This window comes from Diospyros lotus, chromosome 13, assembly GCF_014633365.1.
Source record: "Diospyros lotus cultivar Yz01 chromosome 13, ASM1463336v1, whole genome shotgun sequence".
Taxonomy (NCBI): Eukaryota; Viridiplantae; Streptophyta; class Magnoliopsida; order Ericales; family Ebenaceae; genus Diospyros; species Diospyros lotus.
In genome coordinates, this window is record NC_068350.1 from 21,766,574 (window position 1) to 21,793,341 (window position 26,768).

Here is a 26,768-nt window from a genome sequence, read left to right on the forward strand (position 1 = left end):
TGTAGTGCTCCACATAAGTCATGCTCAATGCTCATACAATGTGTATGCACATAATCTCACAAAATAATGTTGACCATGTCATAATGAACTGCTAAACATGGTATATGATTTTTACTAGAAATGTTGAGATTCAAATATTCTGAAATTTCTGAGTATAGGCATGGCATATTGGATTTTGTCATATCTTGGCATAAAAATTCAATATCTGAATAATTGAATATTTATATTAAATTTAATACTTGAATCAAGAATTTATTGGAAGCTATTTGGATGCCATTTGATACTATTTGGATGATTGAGAAAGTCTAAGGAAGCAATTTGAATGAAAAACAGCTCATTCGAATGAAAAAAATGGATTTCAGCAAGCTCATTCGAATGGCAGAAAACTCATTCGAATGACAGAGACTCATTCGAATGACAGAAGGCTCATTCGAATGACTGATGATTTTCAAAGGCTATTCGGATCTGATCTGGGACTCATTCGAATGACTCTCAAATTCATTCGAATGAATTTTGGAAAATTTCAACTTTTGAACTGGCAAAATGCGACTCATTCGAATGCAACAGTAACCTTATTCGAATCAATTTGAAGATCATTCGAATGACAAGAAGACTCATTCGAATGACAGACTATACAAAGCAACAACTTACTCACATCTTCAAGGGCTCATTCGAATGACAACAAGGCTCATTCGAATGACAGTCAAAAAACCTCAAAAATTCATACGAATGATACGATAACACATGACTCATTCGAATGACCAAGAATTCATTCGAATGACTGGAATATTATAAGGGAAAAGCTTACGATAACACTGAAACTTATTCGAATGCTTTGAAATTCATTCGAATGATACAAGACTTATTCGAATGACTGGAATCTTATCAACTATAAAACTTACGATAACAGAGATCGTATCTCGAATCAAAACTTAACTTCACTACACCATTCCAAAAGAAATCTTGGGAGAACAATCCCAATTGATATATTAACAACTTGAGGGATGATTTACTGATCATAACTCATATAAACATTGCAAGGAATATACATGAACTGGCTGGTACTCACTGTAAGCATGTAAATACATATATAAACATGCACTGATCTGATATAACTCACTGTAACGCACATATTTGAATATATACATGCACTGGAACTGATATAAATTCTGAAATATGATATCAACTCAATCAAGACCTGTAAGAAAGGATTACAGGGGAAGGATACTTGCCTTATGATCTTCTTGATCGACTTAATGATCTCACGAGAGCCTCCTATGCAAGACTTGAACTCACTGCTCGTGCCTATATATATATATATACTGACTGTAACATAAATCTGAAACTTAAACAAAGAGTCGCTGAAACTGATGATCGAATGCTAAATACGATCCTGTAAGAAAGGTTTACACGGAGAAGAACTTGCCTTTCAAACTCTCTGATCGATCCAATGATCTAACAGAAGCCTCCAACGCAAAGCCTTTAATTCGCTGTTGAAGCTTCTTCTTCCCTCTGTTGTTCTTCACACGGCGAAGACAACATGGCTAATGACTATTATATATATACATATGCTTAAGAGAAACCCTAATGCCATCTCTCTCTCCTAATATAACTAGGAGTCTTTCAAACCGAATCCTTCTCACGGCTGGGTTAATTAATCCCTTAATCAAAATAATTCTATTTACTAATTGAATATTAACATCCAATCCGTAATATGACCAACACGTCCTTGCATTTAATTTTCACAATAATTAAATATAATTAAATGCTATTTTCTCAATTAAATCTCTAAATTGCCACATTAAATAATTAAATGGCAAATCCTCTTGATTAATCGCTTCAATAATTAATTAACTAATAAATACTAGGCCCTCTAACGGGTCGTTACAGGCCAAGGGAAATGTTCTCTTAGTTGAAGGGCCTAAGACGCATAGGGGCAAGCCCAAGAGTAAGAAAGCCAAAAGGAAGAAAAATTCTTCCATAGCGCAATCTGGAAGAGTCCAGAAGACCAAAACCTAAAAGGGTAAATAGGATGCGATATATTTCCATTATGATAAACCGGAAGGTGTAGAGTAAGAAGAGTTCTACTCAGGGCACTTCAGGTATTTATGTTATTGGAATTAATTGATCTACTTCTGATCAGTCTACATGAGTATTAGATACTGGATCTAATGCTCATATTTACACTTTCGTGTATGGGCTTAGGAGTACGAGGAAATTAATAATAGGAGAAGTGTACCTACACGTGGTAAATTGTAATACCCGGTATTACATGGTGTTAAAAATAAATAAGTTTTGACTATTTTGGCAGGGCCTCGGGTGGTCCGGGAAGGCCAAAAGTCAAATTCAAGTAATTTATTAATATAAATTGCCGAGTTGGCGACAAGGAGTGCCTCGGGGCTTGGATGTCCAGGGAAGAGGGCAAGAGATTGATGAGCGTCTCAAGATGAGATTAAGGACGCTGGAAGCGGTCCGACCGGGAATAATTTTTGGAATAAATTCTGTATAAGCTCGAGTGGGTGCCAATATCGAATAGTCAGAGGGGACCTCCTGGAAGCTGAGGGGACCCTAGGGGTGGTTCGGTTTTTCGAGTAAGGCATCCCTTAAGTGTTTTCGGGTCGAATAAAGATCCCGTGCAGGCGCAAGGACAAGGTCAGTATTCCCAAGTAGCGGTCGATTATTAATTTCGAATAAATCGAGATTTTGAGTGGCTTAATTATAATTAATTAATTTAAGCATTGGGAGGGCCCAAGTGTAATTATAAAGATCCTTAAGAGCAATTATTAATTGTTTAAGGGGAGTTTTGAGATATATGAAGGGTTTATATGTAATTAGTGTAATATATATATAAATGTATATATATCCCTGTGTGAGAGGAAGCTTCCTTGAAGCTTCCTATGTAATGATCTCTGCCATTTTGAAATGGCCGAGAAATGCAAAGTGGGAGAAGGCCTAGCCGCGAGAGGATTTCGCTTGAAGTAGAGAGTTCGTGAGCGAGAGTGAGAGAGCTCGCGAGAGAGAAGGCCGAAGGCCGGCCTAAAACGATGGAGGTTGGCTGGACAGCGGCAACGGCTAAAGGCAGATCGGCCATGGCCGACGCATGATGAAGGCAGCAGCAGCCTCGGTGGCTCGCGACGAGGTGCTGCGAAGGAGGCCGATGGCTGCGGTGGTGGCCAGTGATGGGCTCGTTGCAGAAGGCCGAGGCAGCAAAGCGGCCAGGACCTTCGGTGGTCGGCAATGGCAGACGCGGGGGCCTAGGACTGGAAGCGTCTGGTTGCGCGCGGGAAGGTCGGTTCCGATGGCTGCACTAGCGCGAGGGGGGCAGTGTCGGCCGATGGTGGTGCAGCTGCCGCGATGGACGGAGGAGGCCGAGCGACGGTGGCAGGCGCGCTGTGCGCCGAGGCTGCGCATGAAGGAGGAGGAAGATGAACAGGGCCAGCGCACGCGGGAAAGAAGAAAAGTGAAGAAGGAAAAAAAAATAAAAAAAATAAAAGAAAATAAAAAAAAAGAAAGAAGGAAAATCTGGAAAAATAGCTAAAAATTCCAGAAAATGGGGGAAAGCTCTGGAAATTAAATCGGGGCTTGAGGAGCGTGGTGGAAGCTCGAAAATGGGGTTTTAGGCTCAAGTGGCAGCTCGGGAGCCAACGCCGGTGTGGGCGTTTGATCAGTCTTCTTCTCTAGATTAATCAAGGTAATTAATTTAATTCTTTTCAAAATATTTTCATTATGTGAGATAATGAAATGTGATCAATTGAATGGTTTATGCCTTGGTTGGGGTTGTTTTTATTGAAGTTGTTGTCGGGGGTTTTGCGATATACGGCATAGTTGAGGGCATTGGTTAAATGCCAGATGTTAATGGAGTTGGGGTTTTGTGTGTTTTGCATCTAGGTTTGACCGGGGAGGCGGTGATCCTAGAGGAACTAGAGGTTCGGGCTGGAATTCGGGCCGAGGCAGAGTTGAGGCTTCGAGCCAGGTAAGGGATGGCCCCATGTGGAGGTGGCCTTGCACGTTGGTAAATATGTTTGATAATGTTTTTATGTTGCATTGGCATGTAGTGGTTATATCTTGTGTGATGCAAGACCTAGTGGACCTATGGCCATATGGAGGACTAGTGAGGTGGGGGCTGATAGGTTGATGCTTCAAACCTTAGTGGGTTGTGAGGATGAGTGGACCTAGCCTCATTTGCATGCATTTGGCATATATAAACATGATTATATTCATATTTACATGCATTGCACCCTTACTGAGTCTTTATGACTCATGAGGTTTTACCTCATGTGTAGATGATACAAGTCCAGATACAAGCAGGGATGGTGCCGGGAGGCTGTTGTGGCAATTAGCTTGTTGCCTGAGATGTGCTGATGTGTAATCTCTTGTAATTTTTATATGTATTCATGTAATTGAATGTAAATGATATTGAGCACTAGATGTATTTAATTGTTGAAATCATCGTAGTGTGATAAATGATTGTGAGATTGCTTGTTGAATGTGGCATAGTCGGTAAAGCCAAGTTTCGGACCGAGTAAAGATCAGCAAGGTATGTTCTCATAAATCCCCAATACTCAGCGAAGTGTTTGTATGCTAGCTTTGTGCCTGGGTCACCTCTGGCTTGCTATGGGGCGAGCTGAAGAGAGGTGAAGCTCACTCGGGTTTCGGGTCTCAGTCCGCTGTGTCTTCTTGATTGAGTTAGGACCGATTCCTGAGTGGAGCGAAGGGAAGGACGAAGCCTAGTTCCCACCTAGGGCGTTTCCTGTTGAAACATAGTCTAACCCTTCAGTTGTGGTTTGTCGGTGAGTAATCTAGTCGATTATTTACCGGTGGCACCCGTAAGTGGGAGCGGGTCGTTACATAAATGGATCAAAAGTTGTTCCATTAGTTGTAGGGACCTATTTATTGACATTATCCACAGGGCTTGTATTAGATTTACATAACTGTTACTACAATCCTAGTTTGACTAAGAATATAATTTCTAATTCTTGTTTGACAAGGATGGATATTCATTTTTATTTAAAGGACAATAGTTGTTCATTTTATAAAAATGAGTTATTTTATGGTAAAGCAACAATATGTAACAGTTTGTATGTCCTTGATGTTGATACTCCTATCAATAACATAAATATTAAGCGACTTAAATCAGGTGATTTAAATAGCACTTATTTATGGCATTGTTGCCTTGGCCATATAAATGAGACCCGCATATCCAATTTGTATAAAGCTGGATATCTTGGCACATTTGATTATGAATCATATGGTGCTTGCGAATCTTGTTTACTTGGCAAGATGACTAAGTCTCTTTTTAAAGTAAAGAGAGGCTACATAAGTGCTAGGGTTTGTGCACATTGATGTGTGTAGACCCATGTCCACCCAAGCTAGAGGTGGATATGTCTACTTCATAACCTTTATTGATGATAGATCATGTTTTGGTTATGTGTATCTTATGGGACACAAATCTGAGGCTTTTGAAAAGTTCAAAGAATTCAGATTTGAAGTAGAGAAACAAACTGGGAAAAGTATCAAATTACTTCAATCAGATCGAGGTGGTGAATACTTGAACAGTGAGTTTCTAGATCATCTGAAGCAGAATGTGATTCTCTCACAATGGACTCCACCTGGAACATCAGAGAGGAATGGTATGTCTAAAGGAGGAATAGGACCTTGTTGGACATGGTCTGGTCCATGATGAGTCACGCTGAACTCCCTATTTCATTTTGGGGATACGCACTCCTTACCGCGATCTTTGTTTTGAACAAGGTTCCAAGTAAATCAGTTACTCAGACTCCATATAAGATATGGAAAGGAAAGAAGACAAATTTGTCTTTCCTTAAGATTTGGGGTTGTCAAATTTATGTTAAACTTGTTGACAGTAATAAGCTACAACCCAAATCAACGAGATATCTGTTTGTGGGATATCCAAATGGATATTACTTTTACCACCCATGTGAACAAAAGGTGTTTTGTTGCCAAGCATGTGGTATTCCTTGAGAAGGAATTCTTAGATGCTGTGGCTAGTGGGAGGAATGTTAAGCTCGAAGAGATTCGAGGCGAACCACAAACAAATATTTCCCTCCAGGAACCTGAGAAAGATCAGACACAAGATGTTGTGTCAACTCCCCAACCTTCTACACAAGAACCTCATAGGTCGATGAGGGTTCGTCGCGAGCAAGAGAGATATGGATTTCTCATCTTGGCACATGCAGATGTGCTTCTGGTTGAGAACGATGAGCCTACTACGTATGATGAGGCAATGTCTGACATTGACTCTGGGTTATGGCAGATGGATGACAAAAACAGCTTTCCTTAGAGGAAACCTGGTCGAGAATGTGTATATGACACAGCCTGACAGTTTTGTTACTCATAAACATGCAAATAAGATTTGCAACTTGCAAAGGTCCATTTATGGACTAAGGCAAGCATCCCGGAGTTAGGATCAATGTTTTGATGAAAAGATCAAAAGGTTTGATTTTTCACAAAAGGGAAGTTGATCCGTGTGTTTACAAGAAGGTTAGTGGGAGCGTGGTGGTCCTTTTAGTCCTATACGTGGACAATTTATTGCTCATAGGGAATGGTGTTCCCATGATGCAATTAGTTAAAATATGGCTTTCAAAATATTTTCTCCATGAAGGATTTGGGAGAAGCAACCTATATTCTGGGAATAAGGATCTATAGAGATAGATCCAAGAGGTTGCTAGCACTCTCCCATAGCGCGTACATTGACAGGGTGCTAAAGAAACTTAGCATGGAAGATTCTAGGAGGAGAAGTCTTCCCATGTCACATGGAATACATCTCTCCAAGGCTATGTGTTTAAAGACACAAGATGAGAGAGATAGGATGAGTCAAGCACAATATGCCTTGGCTATTGGCTCGATCATGTATGCCATGTTATGTATGAGGCCTGATATCGCATATACTATGAGCATATGTAGTAGATATCAAGCTGATCCAGGTTAGAAACACTGGATTGCTATGAAAACCATTCTTAAGTACTTGTGAAGCACTAAAGAGATGTTTTTTGCCATATAGAGAATGAGAGCATACCATGAAGGGATTCATGGATGCCAGTTTCCAATTTGACCATGATGATTTTAAATCACGTGCAATCGAAATTTATATTCTGCCTATATGGCTGGGTCATGAGTTGGAAGAGTTCCAACAAGAGATAGTGGCAGATTCAACAACTGAAGTCGAATACATAACAACCTTCGAAGCAGCTAAGGAGGTTGTATGGATCCGTAAGTTCATTGATGAACTTAAAGTGGTGTCCAGCATTGTTGATCCAATAACAGTTATTGGGATAACAATGGAGCCATCGCGTAAGCGAAGGAACCACGGTCTCATCAACGGACCAAATTTGTATTGCGACATCACCATATGATAATGGAGATTATCAACTGAGGTGACATATAGAGAGAAAGTGTCGACGGATGACAACGTCGTAGATCCCTTGACTAAAGCTCTGTCCCAAGAGAAACATGAAAGTCATGTTCGATCATCAGGTATAAGATACATGAGTGATTGGCTCTAGTGCAAGTGGGAGATTGTTAGTGTAGGTGCTCTAGACCCAATCAGATTGGGTATGTTGTACACTGACAATTGTAATCATGTTTATTATTTGAATAAGGAGTTGTTCAAATTCACAAGAAGTCATTCTATTAGTTTCTTGTTATTATTGTAATAACCGAATGAAACTAGATAGAAGTCCATATGATGTATACTGTGAATAATCTATAAAGATGTGAGATGATGCATCACAGTTTCTAGACATCATTAAACGTCCCAAGTCGTAGCAATGTCAAGAATGGACATTGACAATTGCGGTAAGACTTGTATGTGCTATGTTTTTGCTATGTGATAGCAATAGGGGTCTCACACCCATAGGCATGGGGATGCCTAGACAAGTACATAGGTGACCAATGTTGGAGAACGTGTCACTGGACATGACTCGCCATGAGAATCCATTTTAGTTATATGTTGATGGAATTCTTATACGAGATGGGTGTCACTAATCCTTAGACCTGAGGTTGTCACGGTCATCTCATAAGAAGACCGATATGTTTTGACATCGTTTCGATGGGCCTAGATAAAGGTTGCACATGGGCGATCATTGGGCATATCGTGAGGCTTATGGAGATGGGTGCATAACCAAGATGGGACTCGTCTATCCCTTGATAGAGGATGATGTATCTAAGGCGCCTTCGGTGGATATTCACTTTAAATCCATGGCCATGGTAAAAGAGATCAATAAGGAGTTATTGATTTACTTTTTATTAAGTGAAGATATCCGGAAGATCGAAGAAAACTCATGTGATCATTATCAAGCAACACATCGCCATACTTGAGATCACATAAGATACATTGACGAAAGGATCGAATTACACGGTAACCATGCTCGTGAAAGGTTATTTGCGGATTATGAATCCTTCTGAATAATTGGGTAGGCATGATGCCTTGCTAGAGGCCAATCTTGTCTTATGTGTTCGTACCGACACATTGCCAACATATTCGGAAGCCTAATGAGTCATGCGCAATAGGCACGGTCCCTGGCTTAAACCAGGAGAGTGGACGTATGGTTAAGTGGGACACTTCGGCAAGAAGTTGTGCCGTCGTAGGTTCTCACGGAAAAAGAACAAATAGACGTAAATGACGTCGATATGACGAGGAGTCGTTATAATGGAAAGAGTTTCCTAAAATGGCAATTGATTAAATTAGGAAGGAGTTTCTAATTTAATGATTTTCTATTTGTTGGAGTGGCATATAGGAAATAAAATATTTTTGGGCTTAAGTTAAGATTTGGACTAAATTAGATTTGGGCCAAATATTAAATTAAATATTATATTTAGACTAAATTGGATTTGGGCCAAATATTAAAATAAATATTATATTTGGACTAAATTAGATTTGGGCCAAATATTAAATATTATATTTGGACCAAATTAGATTTGGGCTAAATATTAAATAAAATATATTTCGGCTTGAATTAGATTTGGGCCATAATATTTTATTTAACCTATAAAAGGATTGGGCCATTTAATTATATTTCTAGTTAGACTAGAATAAGCCCACTTAAGATTCTAATTAAATTAGAATTAATGGGCTAGCCCAATCCATTAGGGTTTTAGAAACCCTAGGATATTTCACTATAAATATCCTTTTATAGGTTGCCCATTATAGAAGTGATTTTTGGTGTCATTTTTCAAGAGTTGAAAAACGTATTGCCGTTCACTCTTCCCATTTCTTTTGGCATCGATTTGAAACGTGGGAGTTCTTTTACCGTCCATACACAAGCCGCACAAAGGAGAAGGAGCTAGCACTCCTATTCCGCTCTCCTTGCCAACGGACGCGTGCCGCGTATCACGAGTTAGAGGCCGGACGCTTGGACAGCTCGAATCCACGAACGACTCAATAATCTAAAGGTTAGATTTATTTATTTGTTTGTGAATGATTTAATTTCGACGTTGATCCAATCGCCGGGATCGGGGTAAGGTCAAAATTTTGAACTACACTGTTTACCCCGTAGCGATCTTGCTTTACTTTCAGGTACAACATAAGAACTTCCCAGGGGGTCACCCATCCTTGTAATACTCTCATCCAAGCACGCTTAGCTTCGAAGTTCTGATGGGATCAAGTGCATTAGTATTGGTATGATTGCACCCGCACACTTAGGCTTGCCTCTCTTCATTTATGGCCTCGCCCCAGGGCCGTAAACCGTTCCGAACCCACCTCCACAATAAGGGTCGTTCGCTTGGAACCTGTATGAAGCCAGAAGCGAAAGACACAGGTGGGTTTCGTAGAAAAACAAGCGTTAGTTCAGAGGCGGTGCACGTTTTTTTTCAGGATCTAGACACTGCGAAGAGCTGAAGGCGGTTATAAAACTTTACCGATTTTAGCTCTTAAATGAGTTCCGAGGACATTAAGAAACCCTAAACCGTGAAAATCATAGCAAAAGAAACATAATCGAATAGGGTACGCTGGTGGCGACGCCGACCCATTTCTCAGGGAGGACTCAAAAGAACCAAAAAAGAGGTGCAGCACAAAGACTTCTCAGAGGGTCACCCACCTTAGTACTATTCTCACCCAAGCACGCTTTAACTTCTGAGTTCTGATGGGATCTCGTGCATTAGTGCTGATATGATCGCACCCGCACACTTATGCCTGCCTCTCTTCATTTATAGCTTCATCCTGGGGCGATGGATCATTCCCCGCCCACATCCACGATGAGGGGCATCCGCTCAGAACCGATAAGAATCCAGAAGTGAAAGTCGCAGGTGGGTTGCGTAGATAAATGGGCGTTTGTTCGAAGGCGTTGCACGTTTTTTTTCGGATCTGCACACTGCGAAGAGCCAGAGGCGATTATAAAACTTTAACAATTTTATCTTTTAAATGAACTCCTGCGATGTTAAGAAACCCTACACCTCGAAAATCGTAGCGAAGGAAGCTTAAGCGAATACAGTTACAGCGGCGGCAACGCGGACCCGTTTCTCAAGGAGGACTCGAAAGGAACGAAAAAAGGGTGCAACACGAGGACTTCCCAGGGGGTCACCCATCTTAGTACTACTCTCGCCCAAGCACACTTAACTTCAGAGTTCTGATGGGATCCGATGCATTAGTGCTGGTAAGATCGCACCTGCACACTTAGGCTAGCCTCTCTTCATTTATGGCCACGTCCCAGGGCTGTGAACCGTTCTCCACCCACCTCCACGATGAAGGGCGTCCGCTTGGAAATGGTAAGAAGCCAGAAGCGAAATTCGTTGATGGGTTGCGTAGAAAAACGGTCGATAGATCGAAAGCAGTGCACATTTTTTTTTGGATCTGGGCGATGGGACGAGTAGGAGGTGGTTATAAAACTTTAGCGATTTAAGCTCTTAAATGAGCTCCGGGTATTTTAAGAAACCCTAAACCACAAAAATCGTACCGAAGGAAACTTAAGCGAATACGGCTACGTCGTGGCAACGCCGGCCCTTTTTTCGAGGATAACTCGAAATGAGCGAAAAAAAGAGGTGTAACACGAGAAATTCCCGGGGGGTCACCTATCCTAGTACTACTCTCGCCCAAGCACGCTTAACATTAGAGTTCTGATGGGATTCGGTGTATTAGTGCTGGTATGATCGCACGCGTACACTTAGGCTAGCCTCCCTTCATTTATGGCCTTATCTCGAGGCCATGGAATGTTCCCCGCCCACCTCCACGATGAGGGGCGTCTGCTCAGAACTGTTAAGAAGCCAGTGTAACGACCCGCTCCCACTTACGGGTGCCACCGGTAAATAATTGACTAGATTACTCACCGACAAACCACAACTGAAGGGTTAGACTATGTTTCAACAAGAAATGCCCTAGGTGGGAACTAGGCTTCGTCCTTCCCCTCGCTCCACTCAGGAATCGGTCCTAACTCAATCAAGAGGACACAGCGGACTGAGACCCGAAACCCGAGTGAGCTTCACCTCTCTTCAGCTCGCCCCATAGCAAGCCAGAGGTGACCCAGGCACAAAGCTAGCATACAAACACTTCGCCGAGTATTGGGGATTTATGAGAACATACCTTGCTGATCTTTACTCGGTCCGAAACTTGGCTTTACCGACTATGCCACATTCAACAAGCAATCTCACAATCATTTATCACACTACGATGATTTCAACAATTAAATACATCTAGTGCTCAATATCATTTACATTCAATTACATGAATACATATAAAAATTACAGGAGATTACACATCAGCACATCTCAGGCAACAAGCTAATTGCCACAACGGCCTCCCAGCACCATCCCTGCTTGTATCTGGACTTGTATCATCTACACATGAGGTAAAACCTCATGAGTCATAAAGACTCAGTAAGGGTGCAATGCATATAAATATGAATATAATCATGTTTATGTATGCCAAATGCATGCAAATGAGGCTAGGTCCACTCATCCTCACAACCCACTAAGGTTTGAGGCATCAACCTATCAGCCCCCACCTCACTAGTCCTCCATATGGCCATAGGTCCACTAGGTCTTCCATCACACAAGATATAACCACTACATGCCAATGCAACATAAAAACATTATCAAACATATTTACCAACGTGTAATGCCACCTCCACATGGGGCCATCCCTTACCTGGCTCGAAGCCTCATCTCTGCCTCGGCCCGAATTCCAGCTCGAACCTCTAGTTCCTCTAGGATCACCGCCTCCCCGGTCAAACCTAGATGCAAAACACACAAAACCCCAACTCCATTAACATCCGGCATTTAACTAATGCCCTCAACTATGCCGTATATCGCAAAACCCCCGACAACAACTTCAATAAAAACAACCCCAACCAAGGTATAAACCATTCAATTGATCACATTTCATTATCTCACATAATGAAAATATTTTGAAAAGAATTAAATTAATTACCTTGATTAATCTGGAGAAGAAGACTGATCAAACGCCCACACCGGCGTTGGCTCCCGAGCTGCCACTTGCGCCCAAAACCCCATTTTCGAGCTTCCACCACGCTCCTCAGGATTTAATTTCCAGAGCTTTCCCCCATTTTCTGGAATTTTTAGCTATTTTTTCAGATTTTCCTTCTTTCTTTTTTTTTATTTTCTTTTCTTTTTTTTTATTTTTTTTTCCTTCTTCACTTTTCTTCTTTCCCGCGTGCGCTGGCCCTGTTCATCTTCCTCCTCCTTCATGTGCAGCCTCGGCGCACAGCGCGCCTGCCACCACCGCTCGGCCTCCTCCGTCCATCGCGGCAGCTGCACCACCATCGGCCGACACCGCCCCCCCCTCGCGCCATTGCAGCCATCGGAACCGACCTTCCCGCGCGCAGCCAGACGCTTCCAGCCAGAGGCCCCCGCGTCTGCCATTGCCGACCACCGAAGGTCCTGGCCGCTTTGCTGCCTCGGCCTTCTGCAACAAGCCCATCACTGGCCACCACCGCAGCCATCGGCCTCCTTCGCAGCACCTCGTCGCGAGCCACCGCGGCTGCTGCTGCCTTCATCATGCGTCGGCCATGGCCGATCTGCCTTTAGTAGTTGCCGCTGTCCAGCCAACCTCCATCGTTTTAGGCCGGCCTTCGGCCTTCTCTCTCGCGAGCTCTCTCACTCTCTACTTCAAGCGAAATCCATTATATCTCAAAATGGCCTTCTCCCGCTTTGCATTTCTCGGCCATTTCAAAATGGCAGGGATCATTACATAGGAAGCTTCAAGGAAGCTTCCTCTCACGCAGGGATATATATACATTTATATATATATTACACTAATTACATATAAACCCTCCATATATCTCAAAACTCCCCTTAAGCTATTAATAATTGCTCTTAAGGATCTTTATAATTACACTTGGGCCCTCCCAATGCTTAAATTAATTATAATTAAGCCACTCAAAATCTCGATTTATTCGAAATTAATAATCGACCGCTACTTAGGAATACTGACCTTGTCCTTGCGCCTGCACGGGACCTTTATTCGACCCGAAAACACTTAAGGGATGCCTTACTCGAAAAACTGAACCACCCCTAGGGTCCCCTCAGCTTCCAGGAGGTCCCCTCTGACTATTCGGTATTGGCACCCACTCGAGCTTATACAGAATTTATTCCAAAAATTATTCCCGGTCGGACCGCTTCTAGCGTCCTTAATCTCATCTTAAGAAGCTCATCAATCTCTTGCCCTCTTCCCTGGACATCCAAGCCCCGAGGCACTCCCTGTCGCCAACTCGACAATTTATATTAATAAATTACTTAAATTTGACTTTTGGCCTTCCCGGACCACCCGAGGCCCTGCCAAAATAGTCAAAACTTATTTATTTTCAATACCATGTAATACCGGGTATTACATTCCACCCTCCTTAAAGAATTTCGCCCTCGAAATTCACTTTACCACAATCTCTTGCCCAAGACAATCACATTTTCAGGCTACTCTCCGAATCTCCTGCACGAGAATCTCGTAGCCGAACCATTTCTCAGCCTTCACCCTGGGTTATTCCCACCTCAAGGCTTCAAGGACGTTCACCAACCGATTATCGCTTTGGCCTCCTGCCAAACGGCACCACTGGTCACTGGTCATGCTTACTATAACGACATTCATCTCCAGATGAATGTTCTTTGTCTCAAAGCATCAATTTGCAGGTTTACTTCCCATTTCCCCCTTTCGTATCAACCGAAACAACTCTCGCAAACATTGCATTACTGATCAGTCTACCACGATTTTACGCCGATCACACACGGCAACGTTTCCCATTGTCAATCACACATGGCCACGATTTTACGCTGGTCCAACCAGCAACGTCTTAGCACTGATCATCAGCCGCAATGTTTCTTTTTTGTGCCCACAAGACACTCAGACACCTATGCCACCATGGCATACTGCCATTAATCACAAGCATGCACAACTTAAGTTGATCCTCATGGCAACTTCTTATTACCGATCAACTAACCATGCTAGCACTACATGGGAAGCAACCATTTGGTTCACCCAGCCAATTTCGACCATTTTATACATGGTCTTCTACTTTGACCAGCCGACCCTCATTTATCGATACGATTACGCATAATCGATATACCTAACACCATGTCAGGTAATTACACATTTCAACCATACGTGCATTACCCGAGTCCAACTCGAGCTTGACGTTGCACGCACCATTACCATCTTACCTCGAGTTTAACCATGCTCGGGCCACAACCTCCTCCCAACCAGGAGTTTCTTGCACAAGCACATAGGCTTCTCTGGCCTTCCTTTCTGGCCGATATTGCACGCTAGTAGGGGTCTCATATCCATACCAAAGAACTCTTCGCTGAGCAACTCCTCTTCAATTTTTCACCCCATTTCAACTTTTACGATCATGTCCTATGCTAGGCCTTACCTTGGCTGTTAAACCCTACCGCGAGTCAAGGATCCTACCATTTCGCTTAAGGTCGCAGAACCATTAATCGGCCCCCGTCATTACCCACGGTGCGTGGCACAAGTGATTGGCTTATTACCATGTGCACAATCACTTATTGCATCGCACCTGTAGGATGACTCGTGCCTTTGGTCCACACCACAACAAGCTATCATGGTTACACCCCCACTTTTGTACCAGTCTTCTAGCCAAATTTACTCGCCCAGTTTCAATTTCATTAGGACTTTTCAAACCTCACCATTTCTCCTTAGAGCCTCTTACTCTTGAGGCATGACACTTCCAGCCATCCTAAATCAAGTTCATTCTCAATCCACAGTAGACACCTGATTTAAACTATGCATAATGGTTCCCTTTGTCCTACTCTGCAAGGACAACACCGTGACAGCAATGAATTCTCTTACAGCGACAATGACACTACCACGTCATCTCAAAAGACTCGCTGCGCCTTGAATCTTACTGTTCATCACAACCAGCACGACCCCACCCTTAGGCCGCCTTCATCATATCACTTTGCTATGCTTATTACAGCTAGCTAATTCCCTGAGAGACTCTAGTTTCTCCCGGACTTCTTACACACTTTGCTACAATCAGCTCACACCTCAGTGAGTGACCACATTGGCTCTAATGCCATCATCATCAGCTAAGACGACCTCTTGCCATCGCTTAGCGCCACATCCAGCCGCAACCGCGACTCAGGAGCCACCTACGCCACTGACCGACTACTCTTACGACGCCTCACGTCATTGGCCAACCGCTGCATTGCTGTTGCCGCTATCACCAATTGGCGCCTTTGGTCGGCTACCCTCAGCTAGTCATCAATCAGCTCCACTAGCTGATTTCTTTCACACCCATTAACCCCTAACCATGAGGTTAAATCTCATCAATTGCCCACACACTAAGGCGTCCTTCGAGCTGTATCGCTCACAGCCCTAAGGTGACTTCATCATCTCAACACCACTCCTGGAAACCAATCTCGTCCCATAAGCTCTTCTTTCGAGCTCTCATCACCCACTAACGACATCCTAAATTCGCCTTCACTTTCCATCTAATCCACTCGATTAGCTTTAACTGGATCGCCCGGCTCATAACCAACACAACCTTCCTCCAGGCACTACTCTTGCAATCATCGACTATGACTTCGATTTAAACTCCACCCACTGGAAATCACCCATGTCCCTCATGTGGAACTCGCACTTCCACACAATGCCGTAGGTCTCGCCTTCCTACTCAGGCACTTGCCATCACGATGGCTTTCTCTGGGTGATGCATCATGTTAGAGTGGTAATGCCTTAGGATGTCATTCTAATGTTGTTGCCCTTTGCTCAACTCTTCTCGGGAGAACCTCTCACGTTCTACCCATGACACATTTCAACTCTACTATTTATATCTCTCGCTACGGAGTAACACTCCTTTAAGCGGCACAATTCTGCTCTGACCAACCATCTTTTATCACCTTGGATCTATTTCTCAAAATTCGCCTAGTTTAACCACCAGGACCCGCTGAACCTTTATGTACATGGTTAATCAACAAGGCTACTACTTCACAGTCTTCGAGCCTCATGCTCTCACCATTGCCATCAGGTGCTACCACCTGGCAACTGATCCTGTGTCATCAATCGGAAATCCATCCAGTGCTACATAAGGATACTTCCTCATTTTTGCATCGACACATCAGGACTAATACTAGACCGTGCAATTGCAAGCCTTCACAAATTTCAAATCATGCCTCAGCCACACGTTCAGCCTGCCACAACTCACTTCACAAGATTAGGGATCCCTTTACTCGAAGCCTTCACACGCTTCAATATCCCCATCTCATGGTTGATTTCTAACTCGTAAGTCTTGCTCTCCACGGCACTTACGTAACATTCTGGAGCCCTTTACCGACTCCACCAATTGACCCATCTTCTTGCATCACCGCAAGGTCACACAGGGTCCATCATCTCAATTTATTCGATCAACTTCGATCAAATTCAACCGCAACTGCGTTAGCATCCTTTAATAAGGAGCATCGGCACACGTCTTATTTTCACACCACAAGATATCACTCAATCTATTCACAAACCTTCATGCTGCCAAGACAACAAAAGTACTACCACGGCACTTCAACCCTCACAGAAATTTAGGTCTAGCCCAGACATAACCTATGGCATACCCCAAGTCTTCGGCGTCTAATCGTCTCCACCGCAGACAGGTTACTCCACATAGAGGGCTGCAGTCCCTCCTGTGAACTAACCGTCTATATCCAGTGGTCCTTAGCATTAGACCCGTCAACGATAGGCATCAACCGTAGCGTTATTCCCATGCTAGACCCGTTTCCTTTTCCCGGGTTTCTTCCTTAAACATCTCGAGATGCTATAACACCTCAACATTCGTTAAACTGCCTCAACACTACTTTAACGAGATAAAGGGCTTACACTCCACTTGGGTGGAACACCCTGACAACTCTTATTACTAGCAGTTGAGTTGTGGAACTGGCCACAACTTTCGTCACCCTACCGCATTTCACAAATCTTTAGCCCCTGACCATCTGCATAATCACTGTGTTGCCCTGTGCTTTAGGCGAGCCAACACCTGGTCATCATTACCGGGTCACTCCCATACACTGGCCCAACACTGGTTCGCCCGTCGTGTTGCCCTGTGCTTCAGAGAGCCAACACCGAATCATCATTACCGTGTTGCTCCCTTACACTGGCCCAACCACAGTTTCCAACAGCATGGTTCAGGCCCATCACTAATTTGCTTCGCACCCGTAGCTTCGCCCTACCAAGCTTCCTACTCGGCAACTAAACCATCAGAACGTTTTCGCGTTCCACGATTTCTCCCTAGGACTACTCTAGATGTCCTATCCCTTGCAGGAGACTATCGATCTCACCTGACTAACTCTCATAAGGTGCTGCTCTAGGTTTTCGGCATCTGATCGTCACCTGCAGTTCACTAAATTGCTCAGGCCCATGGGCCACTTACCCTCAACGCGAGCCAACTCATTAGTCCTCTGCCACACGGTCCATAGCATCAGATCCGTCACATCGAGACTTGCACCCTTAGCATCAAGGCTACTTAAAGCCTTCCCGAGCTACGATGGTTCTGCCACCATCTTACCAAAGCCAACTTACTTGGTTATCCTTGCCTTGATAACCTCAACTTCGTACCATGAGCCCCGCTCCTCAGGACTCTACATCTCTTATCGCTTAAGAGACTCTCAAACCACTTTTCCTCTTGAGGCCTCATGATCTTACCCCACGAGATCATACCTCAATCTCCGGCACCCATAACCATAAAGCACCTACCACTACCCTCCAGGTAAATCGAGACCTCTCGTCTCTCCTTGCACACCCACAGTTGGCTGCGCTTAACCTTGTGCATTTATTTCAAACAAACACATACAAAATAAACAAAGAAGAAACAAGCATGCAGGCACAAGGCGTTTATACTCGCCAGTGTACGAGTGTGCGCTGTAGCACAATTTAATTTTCTGGGAAAGTCCAGGTCGATTCACTGGGAGATCAAAACAGAAATGAAATGCGGCGAAAGATTTTTATGCGCTGAATGAGTTTGTCAGACCAATTCAGCTAAATGATTTTTTTTTCAAGATTAAAAATAAGATGATGTTTGTGTATGGAAGCAATCTTGGGACAAAGCAATTTATGTGCCAGCCCACTGATTTACCAAAGAGATATCAAAATATTAACATCGACTGATTTAAATTGAGGTTATGCAGTTAACTGTATCCCAAGATGATAATAGTTCTAAGTTAAGCACTCTCCATACATGGCATGAGAGAGTCTGGATTAAGTAACTATCATAAATTGAAATACAGATTAACACACATTTGAGATCCGATAAGTAACCACAACTCAAGGTCATGGTAGTTCTAGGTTAAGCACTCTCCATACATGGCATGAGAGAGTCTAAATTAAGAAACCACCATAAATTGGATTGCAGATTAATCATTCCAGCTTGAGTATGAAACCATTTCCAGTTTAAGTAACCTCCATACATGGCATGGAGACTCTAAGTTAGGATTATGTTTCAACTCAAACCCAAAGATTCAATACACACACATTTCTCAATTCAAATAAGCTTTCTGTTAATTCAATCGGAGTTCAGCTCTCTTGGGCAAACAGTGGCACTGGACACAGTCCTTGCCTTAGCCCAAGCTTAAACTTAGCCACACATCTCCAACTAAAAATTAAAGAGACAAGAAGTAAAATGCTAGAATGTAATACAGAAACGTAAATAAACAGTTAAAGAACATTATAGAATGTAAACAAGCATGAAAAGAAATTGCAGAATGTAAGTAACTGAAAATGAAGAACACTGTATTGATAAAACAAAGTAAATGAACAACACTATTGGAATGAAAGAAAAAACAGAATGTAAAACAATGCTCTCTTCCCCTTATTCTTTCAGAAATGGCGGATGGGGTCTCCTTTTTGTGAAGCTGACGATAGATATATATATATATTCATCTTCTGCAAATGGCCCTGGTCAAAGAAGAAATTACGTTGTGTGCCACCATGGTCATTTGCGCGTGCTCTGACAAAATCTTCAAAAAGGGATTCCGATGATGGTGATGGAAACAGCGTTGAACAATTTGGAGAGGGCATATCCGGATGAGGGACGAGTCATTCGAATGAGTTTGATCTTCAACAGTACTTGGACTTCATCCATCCGAATGGGTTGTGAAGCATCCAAATGAATGTTGGCTTTATCGGATTGAGCTTCACGCATGGCTGCCAAGACATTATAATATGTTATAATGTTATATATATTATATGATATATTATATGCTTATATATTATATTATATATATGCTTCACGCATGCACTTATATGACATATATATATGTTTTATATTTATATAGGTATTATATTTATATATATATTATATATATTATATTATATTTATTTTATTATTACTATTTTTTTTATATATTATATATATTTTTATATTAATTTTTTAAACCTGCATATAACCACAAATTGCATATAAATATTCAATTAAAACTAATTTTAAGATTAAACTAGGGGTATAAATATAATAAAATTTTAACATTTTTGAGCATCAATCAACAGTGCATTTAGTCACGACGCCCAGCTTGGCTTTCCAGCAAGCCTCTCTCAGGCTCCCATGACTTGGAATTTAAATTCGGGGCCTCCACATTACTCGCCATGCCCCTGCCCACTTGGCATTTCCATTGCGTGCATAGCCTATGGATGCCTTGTTGCCACAAACTCATCGCCCTCGGGCCACACACCACTCATACCCTTCACTGGGTGACCTTCGTGTCTCCCATCAAGGGTCTCGAGACCTTAGGCGTCATCACGACCCCAAGCTTCATAATGAGGGTCTATTCACCTCTCGTCTCCCGACCTTAGGTGTCCCACCAGACCCCAAGCATCATAACGAGAGTTTTGATTGGCCCCTCATCCATCAATCACATGAACGATCACTTGGCCCTACATAACTAGGACTTCTAACCCAATGGCTCCCACACGCATAACAACGCATGCCCAACTCCATAATCCCAAATCTAGATTCTCTGGGATTCCAGCTCGACTCTCTTGGAACTTCCATCTCATGCAAACGCCCGCTAGGATCCACTTGCCACACACCTATCATTCCCAAGGATAGACCTCGTCTCATCATGAAACCAACTAGGGTCTACTCATACCCTAGGCACATCCCTACTGGGATCATAATAAAAATACGATCACATCGCATCACATACATCTAGCATCTTGACTCCCCTCAGAGTCCTTTCGGATGCCACTTACTTCATGTCGTCATTGGCCATGACATACAGATGCCTTACAGGCACATTCTCCATAGAGCCTCACTGACGTCTCATCTCCTTGAGTCCCGAGCTAACTTCCACTTTAGCTCACTCTATCTCAAGCGCACAAGCCTTACTGCACCACTTCCAAGGGACAACTCTATTCCTTTGAATATGCTCGGCAAATCCCTGACATAGGGACGCTCCACTAATTCCCTCCCGGACTAGTCAGGCCTCGGCTTCGTGTCCCCACACGAGCCTCAACACTTCAATCTCAAGGAGTTCTCATCCTTAAAACACTTCATATCCCCGAAATGCCACATTCGAGTTTCTTGACACCAACACCCATACTCGAGTTTTTGGTTCCTCATTGCTCATCCCGTATACCTCTCACAGGTATATTATCTCAATCGAGGGTATTTTCTCATCCCAAGAACAGGAATATCCAAACATACCATTGCAGGCCTCAATGACTTGACCCAATCCCTTAGGGTCCTCGGTCCACATGTCTAACTTTCAAGGTTATCGGACCAACCTTACATTGAAATCTCAAAATTTCAAATCAATTATTCTCGACCCCAACTCAGCAGTTAAGACATTTCGACTAACATTCCATCATGCCAGACATCCTCTATTCCAAAGCCCTGGCAATTACTCACATTAATCCCTTAACCGACCATACTTAACATTTAAGCACGCTAGCCTTCCTCACTTATATAGCTAGCCATGCTCTGATACCAACTGTAACTACCAGCTCCCACTTACGGGTGCCACCGGTAAATAATCGACTAGATTACTCACCGACAAACCACAACTGAAGGGTTAGACTATGTTTCAACAAGAAACGCCCTAGGTGGGAACTAGGCTTCGTCCTTCCCCTCGCTCCACTCAGGAATCGGTCCTAACTCAATCAAGAGGACACAGCGGACTGAGACCCGAAACCCGAGTGAGCTTCACCTCTCTTCAGCTCGCCCCATAGCAAGCCAGAGGTGACCCAGGCACAAAGCTAGCATACAAACACTTCGCCGAGTATTGGGGATTTATGAGAACATACCTTGCTGATCTTTACTCGGTCCGAAACTTGGCTTTACCAACTATGCCACATTCAACAAGCAATCTCACAATCATTTATCACACTACGATGATTTCAACAATTAAATACATCTAGTGCTCAATATCATTTACATTCAATTACATGAATACATATAAAAATTACAGGAGATTACACATCAGCACATCTCAGGCAACAAGCTAATTGCCACAACGGCCTCCCAGCACCATCCCTGCTTGTATCTGGACTTGTATCATCTACACATGAGGTAAAACCTCATGAGTCATAAAGACTCAGTAAGGGTGCAATGCATATAAATATGAATATAATCATGTTTATGTATGCCAAATGCATGCAAATGAGGCTAGGTCCACTCATCCTCACAACCCACTAAGGTTTGAGGCATCAACCTATCAGCCCCCACCTCACTAGTCCTCCATATGGCCATAGGTCCACTAGGTCTTGCATCACACAAGATATAACCACTACATGCCAATGCAACATAAAAACATTATCAAACATATTTACCAACGTGCAATGCCACCTCCACATGGGGCCATCCCTTACCTGGCTCGAAGCCTCATCTCTGCCTCGGCCCGAATTCCAGCCCGAACCTCTAGTTCCTCTAGGATCACCGCCTCCCCGGTCAAACCTAGATGCAAAACACACAAAACCCCAACTCCATTAACATCCGGCATTTAACCAATGCCCTCAACTATGCGTATATCGCAAAACCCCCGACAACAACTTCAATAAAAACAACCCCAACCAAGGCATAAACCATTCAATTGATCACATTTCATTATCTCACATAATGAAAATATTTTGAAAAGAATTAAATTAATTACCTTGATTAATCTGGAGAAGAAGACTGATCAAACGCCCACACCGGCGTTGGCTCCCGAGCTGCCACTTGCGCCCAAAACCCCATTTTCGAGCTTCCACCACGCTCCTCAAGCCCCGATTTAATTTCCAGAGCTTTCCCCCATTTTCTGGAATTTTTAGCTATTTTTTCAGATTTTCCTTCTTTCTTTTTTTTTATTTTCTTTTCTTTTTTTTTATTTTTTTTCCTTCTTCACTTTTCTTCTTTCCCGCGTGCGCTGGCCCTGTTCATCTTCCTCCTCCTTCATGCGCAGCCTCGGCGCACAGCGCGCCTGCCACCACCGCTCGGCCTCCTCCGTCCATCGCGGCAGCTGCACCACCATCGGCCGACACCGCCCCCCCCTCGCGCCATTGCAGCCATCGGAACCGACCTTCCCGCGCGCAGCCAGACGCTTCCAGCCCGAGGCCCCCGCGTCTGCCATTGCCGACCACCGAAGGTCCTGGCCGCTTTGCTGCCTCGGCCTTCTGCAACGAGCCCATCACTGGCCACCACCGCAGCCATCGGCCTCCTTCGCAGCACCTCGTCGCGAGCCACCGCGGCTGCTGCTGCCTTCATCATGCGTCGGCCATGGCCGATCTGCCTTTAGCAGTTGCCGCTGTCCAGCCAACCTCCATCGTTTTAGGCCGGCCTTCGGCCTTCTCTCTCGCGAGCTCTCTCACTCTCTACTTCAAGCGAAATCCATTATATCTCAAAATGGCCTTCTCCCGCTTTGCATTTCTCGGCCATTTCAAAATGGCAGGGATCATTACATAGGAAGCTTCAAGGAAGCTTCCTCTCACGCAGGGATATATATACATTTATATATATATTACACTAATTACATATAAACCCTCCATATATCTCAAAACTCCCCTTAAGCAATTAATAATTGCTCTTAAGGATCTTTATAATTACACTTGGGCCCTCCCAATGCTTAAATTAATTATAATTAAGCCACTCAAAATCTCGATTTATTCGAAATTAATAATCGATCGCTACTTAGGAATACTGACCTTGTCCCTGCGCCTGCACGGGACCTTTATTCGACCCGAAAACACTTAAGGGATGCCTTACTCGAAAAACCGAACCACCCCTAGGGTCCCCTCAGCTTCCAGGAGGTCCCCTCTGACTATTCGGTATTGGCACCCACTCGAGCTTATACAGAATTTATTCTAAAAATTATTCCCTGTCGGACCGCTTCCAGCGTCCTTAATCTCATCTTAAGAAGCTCATCAATCTCTTGCCCTCTTCCCTGGACATCCAAGCCCCGAGGCACTCCCTGTCGCCAACTCGACAATTTATATTAATAAATTACTTGAATTTGACTTTTGGCCTTCCCGGACCACCCGAGGCCCTGCCAAAATAGTCAAAACTTATTTATTTTCAATACCATGTAATACCGGGTATTACAGCCAGAAGCGAATGTTACTAATGGATTGCATAGAAAAACAAGCGTTAGATCGGAAGGGGTGCACGTTTTTTAGGATCCGGACGCGGTTATAAAACTTTAGCAATTTTAGGTCTTAAATGAGCTTCGGGGACATTAAGAAATCCTAAACCACGAAAATTGTACCGAAGGAAACTTAAGAGAATACGGCTATGCCAGCTTGTTTCTCAGGGACGACTCAAAAAGAGCAAAAAATGGGTGCAACACGAGGACTTCCCAGGGGGTCACCCATCCTAGTACTACTCTCGCCCAAGCACACTTAATTTCGTAGTTCTGATGGGATGCAATGCATTAGTGTTGGTATGATCGTACCCGCACACTTAGGCCAGCCTCTCTTTATTTATGGCCTCGTCCCAAGGCCGTGGACCATTCCCCACCCACCTCCATGATGAGGGGCGTTCGCTCAGAACTGGTAAGAAGCTAGAAGCGAAAGTCGCCAGTGGGTTGCGTGGAAAAACGGCTGTTAGATTGGAAGCAATGCACGCGCTTTTTAGGATTAGGACGCTGCAAAGAGCTGGAGGAGGTTTTAAAACTTTAGCAATTTTAGCTCTTAAATAAACTCCGGGGACGTTAAGAAATCCTAAATCGTGAAAATCATAGCGAATGAAACTTAAGCGAATCGGTTATGCCGGCGGCGACACCGACCTTTTTCTCGGGGAAAACTCAAAAGTAGCGAAAAAGGGGTGCAACACGAGGACTTCCCATGGGGTCACCTATCCTAGTACTACTCTCGGCCTAGCATGCTTAACTTCGGAATTCTGATGGGATCCGGTGCATTAGTGCTGGTATGATCGCACCAACACACTTAGGCCTGCCTCTCTTCATTTATGGCCTTGTGCAGAGGCCATGCATCGTTCCCCGCCCACCTCCACGATAAGGGGTGTCCGCTCAAGACTAGTAAGAAGCTAAAAGCGAAAGTCGCAGGTGGGTTGCATAGATAAATGGGAGTTAGTTCGGAGACTGTGCACATTTTGTTTTTAGGATTTGGACGCTGCGAAGAGCCAAAGGCGGTTATATAACTTTATCGATTTTAGCTCTTAAATGAGCTTCGGGGATGTTAAGAAATCCTAATCTGCGAAAATCATAGCGAAAGAAACTTAAGTGAATACGGTTATGCTAGGGACGACGTCGTCCCGTTTCTCGGGAAAAACTCAAAAGTAGCGAAAAATGGGTGCAGCACGAGGACTTCCCAGGGGGTCACCTATCCTAGTACTACTCTCGCCCTAGCACGCTTAACTTTGGAGTTCTGATGGGATCTAGTGCATTAGTACTAGTATGATCGCACCCACACACTTAGGCCTGCCTCTCTTCATATATGACCTTGTCTCGAGGCTGTGCATTGTTCCCTGCCCACCTCCATGATGAGGGGCGTCCGCTCGGAACCGGTAAAAAGCTAGAAGCGAAAGTCGCAAGTGGGTTGCGTAGATAAATGGACGTTAGTTCAGAGACGGTGCACGTTTTTTTTTTAGAATCTGGACGCTGCAAAGAGCCAGAGGCAGTTATATAATTTTATTGATTTTATCTCTTAAATGAGCTCCGGGGACGTTAAGAAATCCTAAACCGTGAAAATCGTAGCGAAAGAAACTTAAGCGAATACGGTTATGCCAGCAGCGATGTCGGCCCGTTTCTCAGGGAGGACTCAAAAGGAGCGAAAAGGGGTGCAAGACAAGGACTTCCCAGGGGTCACCCATCCTAGTACTACTCTCGCCCAAGCACGCTTAACTTTAGAGTTCTGATGGGATCCGGTGCATTAGTACTGGTATGATCGCACCCGCATACTTTGGCTAGCCTCCCTTCATTTATGGCCTTGTCCCGGGGCCATGGAATGTTCCCCGCCCACCTCCACGATAAGGGGCGTCTGCTCAGAACCGTTAAGAAGCCAGAAGCGAATGTCGTTAGTGGGTTGCGTAGAAAAACAAGCGTTAGATCGGAAGGGGTGTACGTTTTTTTTAGGATCTGGATGCTATGAAAAGCCGGAGGCGGTTATAAAACTTTAGCAATTTTAGCTCTTAAATGAGCTTCGGGGATATTAAGAAATCCTAAACCTCAAAAATCGTACCGAAGGAAACTTAAGCAAATACGGCTACGCCAGCCTTAAATGAGGGGATGACTCGAAAAGAGCGAAAAAAGGGGTGCAACATGAGGACTTCCCAGGGGGTCACCCATCCTATTACTACTCTCGCCCAAGCACACTTAACTTCGGGGTTCTGATGGGATGCGGTGCATTAGTGCTAGTATGATCGCACTCACACACTTAGGCCTGCCTCTCTTCATTTATGGTCTCGCCCTAGGGCCATGGACTGTTCCCCGCCCATCTCCACGATGAGGGGCGTCCGCTTGGTACTGGTAAGAAGCTAGAAGCGAAAGTCATCGGTGGGTTTCCTAGAAAATTAGGCGTTAGTTCGGAGGCGGTGCACTTTTTTTTAGGATCTGGACGCTGCGAAGAGCCGGAGGCGGTTATAAACTTTAGCGATTTTAGCTCTTAAATGAGCTTCGGGGATGTTAAGAAACCCTAAACTGCTAAAATCATAGCGAAGGAAACTTAATCGAATATCGTTACGCTGGCGGCGACGCCGTCCCGTTTCTCGGGAAGGACTCGAAAGGAGTGAAAAAATGGGTGTAACATAAGGACTTCCCAGGGGGTCACCCATCATAGTACTACTCTCGTCCAAGCATTCTTAACTTCGGAGTTCTGATGAGATCCGGTGCATTAGTGCTAGTATGATCGCACCCGCACACTTTGGCTTGCCTGTCTTCATTTA

General features: G+C 43.8%; 7 non-coding genes and 3 pseudogenes across 7 annotated transcripts; all 10 read right to left on the reverse strand.

Moving 5' to 3' along the window:
* Window positions 1–9,532: 9,532 nt before the first annotated feature.
* On the reverse strand, window positions 9,533–9,651 carry LOC127789452 (5S ribosomal RNA; annotated as a pseudogene).
* A 367-nt stretch (window positions 9,652–10,018) lies between these two features.
* On the reverse strand, window positions 10,019–10,138 carry LOC127789444 (5S ribosomal RNA; annotated as a pseudogene).
* A 367-nt stretch (window positions 10,139–10,505) lies between these two features.
* On the reverse strand, window positions 10,506–10,624 carry LOC127789434 (5S ribosomal RNA). Its single transcript, XR_008020601.1, has one exon. It is a non-coding gene; the product is annotated as a 5S ribosomal RNA (ribosomal RNA).
* A 368-nt stretch (window positions 10,625–10,992) lies between these two features.
* LOC127789433 (5S ribosomal RNA) lies at window positions 10,993–11,111 on the reverse strand. Its single transcript, XR_008020600.1, has one exon. It is a non-coding gene; the product is annotated as a 5S ribosomal RNA (ribosomal RNA).
* A 13,090-nt stretch (window positions 11,112–24,201) lies between these two features.
* Window positions 24,202–24,320, reverse strand: LOC127789437 (5S ribosomal RNA; annotated as a pseudogene).
* A 366-nt stretch (window positions 24,321–24,686) lies between these two features.
* On the reverse strand, window positions 24,687–24,805 carry LOC127789367 (5S ribosomal RNA). The gene has a single exon (XR_008020544.1). It is a non-coding gene; the product is annotated as a 5S ribosomal RNA (ribosomal RNA).
* A 369-nt stretch (window positions 24,806–25,174) lies between these two features.
* LOC127789446 (5S ribosomal RNA) lies at window positions 25,175–25,293 on the reverse strand. Its single transcript, XR_008020603.1, has one exon. It is a non-coding gene; the product is annotated as a 5S ribosomal RNA (ribosomal RNA).
* A 368-nt stretch (window positions 25,294–25,661) lies between these two features.
* On the reverse strand, window positions 25,662–25,779 carry LOC127789457 (5S ribosomal RNA). The gene has a single exon (XR_008020604.1). It is a non-coding gene; the product is annotated as a 5S ribosomal RNA (ribosomal RNA).
* Window positions 25,780–26,135: 356 nt separating this feature from the next.
* LOC127789435 (5S ribosomal RNA) lies at window positions 26,136–26,254 on the reverse strand. Its single transcript, XR_008020602.1, has one exon. It is a non-coding gene; the product is annotated as a 5S ribosomal RNA (ribosomal RNA).
* Window positions 26,255–26,620: 366 nt separating this feature from the next.
* On the reverse strand, window positions 26,621–26,739 carry LOC127789402 (5S ribosomal RNA). Its single transcript, XR_008020575.1, has one exon. It is a non-coding gene; the product is annotated as a 5S ribosomal RNA (ribosomal RNA).
* Window positions 26,740–26,768: the final 29 nt, after the last annotated feature.